The sequence below is a fragment of the Perissodus microlepis genome, chromosome 20, assembly GCF_051167445.1.
Source record: "Perissodus microlepis isolate ML-2025 ecotype Zambia chromosome 20, ASM5116744v1, whole genome shotgun sequence".
NCBI lineage: Eukaryota > Metazoa > Chordata > Actinopteri > Cichliformes > Cichlidae > Perissodus > Perissodus microlepis.
Genome location: NC_140480.1, coordinates 14,601,781 through 14,612,962, shown reverse-complemented (window position 1 = coordinate 14,612,962; position 11,182 = coordinate 14,601,781).

The window sequence follows — 11,182 nt, the reverse complement described above, 5'->3', positions numbered from 1 at the left end:
TATGCCCGATGGCCAGTCCAGCTATGACTATACTGTATCATATCTGTGGAAACCTTAGTTTTAGTGTTTTAATGAGGGAAACGTCTCCAACTCAATACGCTTTCTATGTCCTGAGTGACCTTATTTGAATTTATGTGTACAAGCAGCAACATTCAGAATGTCACATCAAATCCTTTGAACTCTTGGAGGGAGTGACATAGTGACAACCTGGAATTAATAATACCACGTAGGAGGACTGATAAAACTGGCTGTGAATGTTTACAGTGAAACCCACAGTCTCTCCCATAGGTGAAGCATGGCTCCAGGGCTCTAGAAAGTGCTTTAATTATCTAACGGGCCAATGAGGAAAGGCATTATATAACAGCTGAACAACAGCAAGTATACTCATGCACTGAGAGCAAGCAGAACATAAAGCTTTCTGTAACTCATCTCTGGGGTATGCATCAATCATCTATACACGGGCACACAGAAATGAATTCAATAAATGATTTCCATCTGTAGTGTGCACATTCTTGTTAAAGTTTCATGCAGTATCCTGACCTACAGTGTGTGTGTATAATTTATGGTTTGGAACATGCCTGTAGGATTGCCTGAAGTGGTGACACTGCACACCTGTGCTACTTTTCATGACAACATGTTGGTATTTTGGTATTGCCTCTTTATGTTGTTATATCTGGCATTTATGCATTTGGATCTCACTTTTTAAAAATCTCCACTCCATAACTCTCTGCAGTTTGCACTGATGCGAGGTTGCATTTCCCAACATTTTTAAAAAAAACTTCATACACATCTGAAGTCAGTGCAGACCATTTTGGTACAAGGTACTGAAGTCACACGTCACTGAACAGCTCTTTATTTCAAAATCGGAGAATAATGCATCCCAATTTGCTTATGCACTGGGCTACGATCTGTGCCTCAAGGCGGTGAGTAAAATTTGCCCGCAGGACTTTCTCAATCCAACGTTATTTATAGTGTACTTTAAAAACAACATGGTTGACCAAAGTACTTTCCAAAGACAATGATAAAAGTTAAAAATAAATAGTAAAACATGAATAAAATAGACAATAAAATATCCAATAAATAAAATTAACAAAACAGCAAAGATTAAAAGTGACCAAAAACTGGCTAATACTGACTACAAGCTGACTCTGGTACTACTCTGGTAAAATGTCAAGTGTTGGGACCAGCCTACCATGGAGAGGCAACTTATTCCATAATTTGGGAGCCACAACAGCAAACGCTCAGGCCCCCCAGGTGTTTCAGTTTTGAAATGGGGACAGCAAGGAGTGACAGGTCAGTTGATTTAAGGGACCTTTGTAGAGTGTATATGTGTAGTAGGTCTGCCAGGTAAGTAGGAGCAAGCCCATTTAAAACTTTGAAACAATAAGATTTTAAAATGAATTCTAAAATGGACAGGCAACCAGTGTAAAGAGGGAAGAACAGGGGTAATGTGCTTGTGTTGGTGTATCCCTTACAGCAAGGGAGCAGCAGCATTCTGGACCATTTGTAAGCATGATAGTGAGGCCTGATCCATACCAACATAAAGTACATTAAAATAATTGAGGTGAGCGGTCACAAATGCATGTAAAACTATCTCTGAGTCACCAAAAGAGATAAAAGGTTTGACTTTAGAGAGCTGCCTCAGCTGAAAAAAGCTATTTCTCACCACTGTGTTTATCTGTTTACCCCTTTTAAGAGTTGTGCCAAATTTCACTACAAGGTTGGTAACAACTGGTTTGACACAGGATATAAAAGGACCCAAGTCAGATGGTGGGACTACATGACCCAAATATAATGACCTCAGTTTTGTTTTCATTAAAACATAATGACAGACATTTTAAAATAGACCTGAGGGGGTTAGGGTACTCTTTGACTGAAACTCCATTGCTGTGATGATCTGAGTGAGTGTCAGCAGTTTTGGTGTGTTTTTTCTGTGCCTGCTCTGGTTCTTTGATATCCTTTGATATGGAGGCAGAAGCTTGTTTCCACACCTGCATCACCCAACTGCAATCCATCAGCGGCAATCAGTAGGCCGGCATTTAAGACCAGCTGAGCCTTCCACTCACCTCCCATGGTGGTCATTACTTACAGTTCTTGTTGTTATGTCCCTCGTCATTTCTGACTGCTCTTAACTTGTGTGTCCAGTTTGTTTTGCCGTTCCTGGAACAACTCAACTCCACTCACCTGCAGCTCTCTTGGCTGGTCGTCTGGCACTACGCACCTGCTCAGGCTGTATAATCATCGCTGGCTATCTGCCATCACTCATCCACTCAGGCTACACCCTTTGGCCTCTGACAGCTACAGACTAGAAAGTAAATTCAAAATAAAGAACTAAAATTCATAAAGATGAGAACACAAGCTTTATGGGAATAGTCAATACAGCATGGTAGCACAACGAACCATGATATGAGCTAGAAAGAAAATGTAAAGTTTACTGAAAGATGAGTTTTGTTTTTTGTTTTTAATTTACAGCCAAAATTACAAAATAAGATAATTAGGCCTGTATGGATCTTTGTTGAGAAATGGTATCATTATGTGGAAATCCCACGCAATTCCAAATTACTGTGCGGGACAAAGCCCAGTGGATATATTAATTTTCAGACTAAATGCCTTCCAGTCATCGTTTTTGTTGTTTTGTTTTTTGTCCGTTATTAAAGAAAACAAGTTCTGTTGAACTAGAGTTCAGCAGAAACCCAAAATCTTTGCACAAACTGCAGGTGCACTGTTTCCAGGGTGTGGTTTGCATTTCTCTTTAACAGTCTCTACCTGCATGTAAACTACAAATCTAAAAAAAAATACACATGTTTAAGCATTTTGTACCATGTGACGTTCTTCACTAGAATAATAAATTACCTTCACCTAAGATATATAGCTAAATGCATCACACATCAGACCAGCCCTTACCTCAAGGGGTAAGTTAAACCTCCAGGGGCCCTTTCAAAATAAAACGAAAAAATGATCTCACTTTTTGCAGTCCTGTTTCCAAAAAGGTTTTAAAGTGCAAATAAAAGAAGAACAGAGTGATGCAGCAAAAACAAAAAAAGTCTTGGGCAAGAAAGTTGCATCACCTCTTTTCTGTACCTGCTTTTGGGAAATGAACGCGACAAAAATCGGTAGCTTTAAAAGATTGTTCTTGTTACATATAGCATTTGAGGCGTTCGACAGTCTGAGGCCTCCTTTGTCGTATTTGCGCTTTCATAATGTGCCAAAAATATTTCAGTGGTGACAGATCTGGAGTGTTTACATGAGTTTAAGCCCTGACTCGATTGAAATATGTTTAGAAGGTGGTTTGGCATTGTCTTGTTGTAATAACCAAGTTGTTATGCACGCTGACCTTTTGGCTTCGTTTTGAGAGCTGTCTTTCTCTGTGCACCACGTTTGTTTTCATGCTTTTCACACCTTACTGCCTGGCCTCCCCACACCTGAATGTCACCACAGCACATGCTCCGATTGTTCACTGGTAGGGCTTGCAACACTCGTTGCAGTTTTACAGCTTTGTGCTCGATGCTGTGATTCAGCTTCTTTAATATTGCTCAACATGCGTTCCCTGAAATGAACGTGTTGCAGACCTGCTTTTTCTTTAAGGTAGAATAGGCTTTGCAGTGTTTGTCTGGCAGTGTATGTTACAGGCCATGTTCACACTAATACGTTTTCGTTTAAAAAAAACGCATCTTTTTCTCTCCGTTTTGGCCTCCCGCAAACACTGAGACGGCGTTTTTCGGTCAAGGGAAACGCAGCGTTTTGAAAACATTTGAGAACGCCGTTTTCGCGTCACAGTGTGGACAGCAAACCCGGAGCCTTTTCATGTGATGCAGTCATGTGACCAGTTAAACTAAGATAGCGGAGGGCATTATACAGCAGTTGTTTTGTTTGCTCTCAATTTTGACAGCCCTATTAAAGATTTGTATCAGTCTGTACATGCTCTGCAACTTGCTTTTGCAACTTTTTACTTTTGTGTTACTTGCAGCAGCAACTCCACTTCATTGTCAGTCCATTTAAAAAACTCGGTGCTTTTCCTCAACATTTTGCCGCGACATTTCAAAGAGCGGGAAAGTAAATAAACGGCACAATAAATGAGGCAGGGCGAATCGTCTTGCGTTTCACGCATGCGCAGTACTGGAACATTAGTGTTTTTGGCTGTTTCAATGTGGACAGACAACTCTGTAAAAAAAAAAAAAGCTGAAAACATTAGTGTGGACGCGGAGCGTTTTCAGACAAAAACGCCGTTTATCTGGGCTAGTGTGGACGTAGCCACAGTCACTACCGTAAATGTCGGTTTTTACTCTTTAGCCCAGATGGCATGCACGATTGCATCTCTAACTGCAAGAATTTTCCTTTTCTTCAAATTTTAATTTGCATTTGCATAAAATGTTCGTTCAATCTTTTACTTAGTGACAAATTCCTTCACATATGTATCTCCACCTCAGCCTCTTATGCCTGTTTCACCCCCAGTCATGTAACTAAGCTGTGATGTGCTCTGTCTGATATGTTTTTTTGAAGCATTGCACACATTTTCCAGTCTTTATTATGTTTTTTTTTTGTTTTTTTTTGTGGGCGTTGTTGGCCTTCAAATTCAAAATGAGCATTCATGTTTCACAAAGAAAGATAAAAAAACAAAAATTCAAATTTAGTTCCAGTTAAGTTTGATATGTGGTCTTTGCAGCCTAGGAATGTTTAAGTTTGTGTTCTGCGCTGATACCCACAGGTTTAACCTTGGCTCCACTGTGCCAGTTTGCCCGGTGGCTGTTGTAGGATTGGGTGTGGTTGCGGAGGAGTGGAACTGTAGAGAGGTGGAGCTGAGTGAATGGCATTTTTTTTTTTGTCAGATGCTGCTTGTGCAGCAAATTTGTGGCTTGCTAAAGGAGCTGTAAAGCTGTGAGTTATGTGCAGCATTATTGCAGCACAATGGTGTTTTTTAGCCCGCTCTGCAGTCTTTAAGTTTTGAATGTACAAAAAAATATGTTTATTAATTTATGACTATCAAAAGCACAGGTGGGGAACTCCAGAGGGAACATTGGATGCAGGTGTCTGCCACTATCTGTGCGTTGCACACTTTAGTCAACACACAGATAAGCTGCGCGCGTGCGCAATTGCGCACTGCTGGCATGGTCACTGCGCACAGAAAATCTGTGTTGCGCACAAAAAAAAATCTAAGCTGAATTAAAATTAAAATTAAAACTTTAACAATTCTGTTTTGCAGTGTTAGTCAGTAAGTGACTGGCTGCTCCAGTATGGGATTAGAACGATGCCACCTTATCCCATAGTCCAGCCAATCACGCGATTCACATTCATATGTACGCAGCTAATCAACGTCGTTGACAGGCTATGACAGCGTCCTTATGTGCGACACCGGTGTTTTAGCTAGCGTGGCTGATGTGGAGTGAAGCCACGTTAATGACAACGTGTACAACCATTGGAGATGTGAGCAGGACAGACGGAAAACGTGTGGACTTTATACCAGTCTTAAATTGTGTTGATAGGCCACGTAAAACCAGAGTTATGATAAAAATATATGCAATGTTTGTTTTTCTTCCGGAATACTATCGTTGTTTATATTTACTGCGGGAAGAAGCGGTAAAAAGGAAGGAAAACGCTCGAGAGCACTCTCCACCTGTGAGCAAAAAACCCCTAAAAAACCCCACCCTTTCCTATTCATCGAAAAATGTATCGCATGGCATTTAGTTGTTTAGGAAAGGGGGAAGTTTTAGGAGTGACGGCGGTGTTTTGAGATGTGAGAGATTTGCAACGTTTAGAACAATGAGGCAAATGTTGAATGTTACAGGTGTTACAGGAGTGATACATGACCTGTCATCAGGCCTGCAGGTATCAGGCTGTTGTTCTCCTTTATCTCATAGTGGACAGAAATTATTTTTTGGAGTGACACAAATAATTTGTGTGGCATCAAATTTGATACAGAACAGCTGATTGTTCTGTAAATAGTTTGAAATGTTTATTTAAAAAACACCTTGGCTGCATTTTTAATAATAATAATAATAATGGATTGGATTTATATAGCGCTTTTCAAGGCACCCAAAGCGCTTTACAATGCCACTATTCATTCACTCTCGCATTCACACACTGGTGGAGGCAAGCTACGGTTGTAGCCACAGCTGCCCTGGGCAGACTGACAGAAGCGAGGCTGCCATATCGCGCCATCGGCCCCTCTGGCCAAGGTAAACAGCTGCAAAAAACTTTGTTGTTTCCATAACTCAGTTACTTTTTGAAGAAGTAACTATATAATTAATTGCCCAGCATTGCTCATTATATACTGTATTTTGCAGACAGAGAGTTATGGGAGTCTCTCCCAGACCACAGACTCATACTCATAATACAAATCAGAGCTTTATTAAAAAAAAAAAAAAAAATTCATTGTAAGTGAGCTAAAGCAGTTAATTAAAAGTAGTCTAACATAAATATAATGCTGTAATTTGATTATTTTAATAAACCATGTAACTTGGATGGATTCGATGCTGGCGTGACCCACACATCTAATGTTGCTCACAGTGGTCCAAGGGACCGCTCAGGGAGTTGGTGTGTTTGCTCAGACACATGAAAAATTAGAGGGAACATTGCCAGCATCAGTCACTTTAAGGTGATTTATACTGTAAGGCAGAGACCCTACCTTCCTGTTTTGACCTTCCCTGGCTTTGTTAAATTGAGTTTGCTCCTCACTGAGCGACATCAAATGAAATAATTTTAGCCTAAAAATAAAGCTGCAAGGGATTGATGCCTAATTGTTGCATTTTCATTCAGTTGAACTGAAAGAGGCCATGTGTCCTTCAGAGACAGAACATTACCCTCCCTGCATTTGTCCTCATACCGCATCTTCCTAATTCATTTTAAGGTGTGGCAGCTAGCTTAATCTTTCCATTATAGAATCTGGTAGAATTCCCCTCTGGCTTGATGGACTCACTCCACTAACACTCCCTTGTAGTGGCTTTTGTAGAATAAGCATGTGTATGTGAAAGAAGATTAGGGAGTAGTAAATCTGTGCAGATTTAGTCAGAGCCACACCTCAGTCACAGAAACTTACACTAAGGGCTGAGTAAGACTTCTTTTTGTCCAAAATGCTGTTTTCTCTTTGCACTTTTACCATTTGTCTCACTCCAGCAGCTGTGTCGTGTACTGTCACCTTTAGTCCATTGCTTTAAGAAGTGAATGGCATTTTTGTTCTTTTGACTGACTAATGTGAACAAAACTGACTTAAAACAGAGACATGCTGCCTTTTTCTATCATGCATTGAAAATGCATGATAGAAAAACAAAGTGATTGCCAGAGAGTTTTGTGCTTATACACCTGATCAAATCCAGTAACGTGCATCAGCTGCATGAGGTGGATAGACTGTATGCTGGGTTATAACATTGCATTTCATAGATCCAACTCTAGTTTTCAGGGTCTTTCTTCATTCCTGAACAAGCAATGTCTCAGTAATTAATCTTTCATGGACAGATTAGCAGGGCAAAAATCTTAAAGTTAACTAGTGCCAGGCACTGTGACATATGTATTCCCCTTGCTCTAAGGCCGATAACAAGAAAAGAGTTAGAAGTCCTCTGCTTTTTTTTTTTTTATCTCTGTGCCAGCAAGATAATGCAAAAAACTCCAAATCCAATGTTCATTCTAAAAAGTTCTTGTATAATCTTAGGAAAATGCTGTTTTGTGATAGATACAAAAACTTTAAATTAAGTTTTACTTCATTTAAAGTTTTTGTATCTATCAAGTTGTTTTTTTGTTCTTTTTACTGCATGTTTAAAAAATTTGAAGTGCAAAATTCTCCTCTAGTTAGTGCAGCCCTAAGTCTCATTTAAAGCCTGGAACAGATGACATTCACTACATTTAAAAATAAATAATCTATAATAGTAGGAATAATAATGCAGAAATCCTGTTGTAATGCATATGAAGTTGCTTTTCCTGTAATATTATCTGCTTTTACTAACATATTGCAGGCCTATGCAGGCAAATATAAATTTGGCATTTGTCCACCGTTTGTCAAACACTTTATGGATGTCAGTATTATTGTGAGAGAACACTAAAGTAACATACCGTACTTGTCATATATTAAGCAGAGGAATAGACTGGGACACTTGTCATTATGTTTTTGTATAGGTTCAGGTTCAAAATGCAGCTTGACTATTTGATTTAGCTCCAATATGTCAGTTCATGAACTTCTGACAATTTTAGTTAAGTTTAGTTTTTGATTTGACCCCACACCGACTCTTTCTAGGTGACATCTTCAAACTATCATTTTAACCAGACCGTAAGATGCCTGACTCACCTGATTTGATCACTAAGGTGTAAGGAAGTCTAAATAACTGAAAAACTGTTTGTGTTTTTGGAAAACATAACAACATGGCCTTTTTACTAAAGTTCAGTGGTGAAGGTTGCCGGCAAATCAGATCCGAGATACAGTTAGGTGTAAATTGTCAAGTTTCAATATTGTATAATACAAAAGCTGTCCTAATTGACACCTGAAACTTAATTACGCTTTCTTCCCCAGCGGTCCCTCTTGCCAAGTTTCAGTAGAGTAAACTCCCATCTCAAGCTTGGTTCTCACAGAGTAAATGAGCTTGTGAACATTCCACTACATGTTCTGACTAGAAAGCTTGAAAAGCCACTCGTCACATCATCTGAGATGAAATACAGTCTTGCAGAGTGTAGGTGTCACTGCCCTGAGTTTAGTTTTCATTTCAGAATCCAGTCTCTGTCAGTGTAGTTTATTCTAATGATGGTCAGGGGTTTTTACATTTGACTTTTGCAGCTTTTTTTAATGTCTGGGTCCTCGTAGAGTACTATAGCTTTTAAATAAATGTGACCTTCCTGTTATCAAATATCCTTCTAATTTCTAACACAGTTTCTTAGTGTTGCCATGAAGAACAATAAATATGTTGTTAGGTGTGTGGTTTGGGAGATGTCAGAGTTGTCATACTTTCTTCACGGTTTTTTGATCATCTAATCAGTTACAAGCCTAGGCTAATTGAAGCCCTTTTTCCTGGAAGTAAGTTGTCGTTTGTTTTAGTTCTAAAGTAAGCAGTACAATTTCATCTTAAATGATCCAATAAATGACTCAAAGACAGCATAAAGGTCATTTGATAACTACTGCAGCTTGCACAGTGTGCAGCTCATCCCTACAGAGATGGGGAAAGGAGTTGGAGTCGTTGCCTGAAAGGAACCAGTTATATTGGTCTGAGCATGTCTTTGCCTCCTTATTGCCTTCAGCTGGAGGTTTTCCAGGCACGTTGAACTAGGGAAGACTCATAACCCGCTGGGGAGTTTTTAAAATCTCCTATGGAATAACTGGCTTAGCCTGCTACTACTGTGAAAAAGCTCTGGGAAAGAGGCAGAAACATGAAGGATGGCTTGAAGAAAGTTTCAAGTCCCCACGATCTGACCAACATGGGGAAACCAACAGCAAAACCTAAAATACTGCAGATTTCAAATTTTGGGTTAACGTGTCTGACCTCATGGGCCTCAGGCAACTAATTACGCCTTGATTCTAGACAAGCAAAAATGACAAATACTATTATATTTGACCTGTCGTCATCGTGTGGCGCTCTGAAGTCTAAAACGGTCTGTTTGGCAAATGCAAAATATAAATTTACTGCTCAGGTAGTGAAGTTAAAATGGAAAAACGTTTGATATAACTTTATAAGTTTGATAAGTTTCATTCTGTATTTATCTTGCATATTCCTGTACACTGATACAGCGATTATCAGCGTTGCCTCACAGAAAGGGTTCTGGGTTTGAACATAAGTTCATTCTCCATGGTCGAGGGTGCAGCTGTGAGTTCTTGTCAGTCCTAGTGTTTATGGTCTTGTCAGCTTGCACATCTAGAAATGCTAAAACTAATTTACTGCTTTTAAAGCGACATATGGCCCCAACCAGAAACATCTTTTTCAGGGAAGGCCTCACATATTTCAGCAAGGCAATGCTGTTTTTTGGAACTGTGATCATAAAACTAATGCCATTGGCACTGCTCAGATACACACATTTGTCTACATATAAGATAAATCATGGGTCCTTATGGTTTCAAACTATTTAGACTTCACTTTGTAGAATTGTGCTCTGTTGGAGCATTACATCATGTGACACACCCAGGTAAGATTGGATCACAGCACTTTTTTATGTGCTAACGGAACCTAAAGTTGAATACTTCTAGCAAAGTATGATCAGCTTTGCAGCTGCAAAATAATGCTTGAAATAAAAACATAGTTATAACTTCCTTTTTCAGGTCTGCCTGAGCATATGCAGCCTGCCATGACAAACTGGCTCATTCTTCATGGTGGTGGTGGTTGGCGATGGTGGGAATTCTTGATGCATAATGAAGTCCATGGATTGCACATACAAATAGTGTTTGCAGCAAACATTTTGTAGGCACAAACATATTTTTTGGCATATTTCCCTCCTGACTAACGCAAATTTGTGAATGTGCAGTAAGTGGCATAGGAGGATAGTTCTTCCACTAGACAGTGTTGGAAGTGAGAGTGAACCACTGGTATTTTAATTTGGGGTGTGACTCAGTTATGCCCTGGAGCTTGTTTAGAAGCTACTACAGTACAGAGGCTGGGAAGCCAACACCTATACTGGAGTTGTTAAGATGGTTTTAAACAGGTACCAACAGTTCCAGCTCTGTCGGAGCAAGAAATCGACTCTACTTTTGGCTTCTTGTTCTTCCAAGGTGACATTAAGTTAAAAAAAGACTTGCAATGGCCCTTTTTCTTAAGATTGAAATATCTAAACCGATGCAATACATTTACTCAATAAACCTGGGTGAGTGTATTGTGTATTGAAAGCATTGTGCACAGTAGCCTCAAGCACCCGCAAGCTGCAGGCCTGAGCACATAAGCAGCACGGGGTGGATTCCTTCATATGCTCGCTGTGCATAATGTGGAAACCATGTTTCATTGAAATGACCACCATTTATTCTCCGATTCAGCTTTTCTCTGTTTGTATCTGTGGGATTTTGTGCAGTGGGTAAGTACTGTACTGTCTGCAGGGAATCTCCTGTAAAACCAGTTTACTCGTCTCAAGGTCTCCACTTTATCTTGGATTATCCTTCAGCCGACTACTCAACTAATTATCTTAATGTGACTTTGTTTTTTTGGTTTTTGGTTTTATTTTATGTACATTTTTTTACTTGTGAAGTCACACTTTGGTGCTCTGTCGCAGATCTTAAAACTCACTTTAA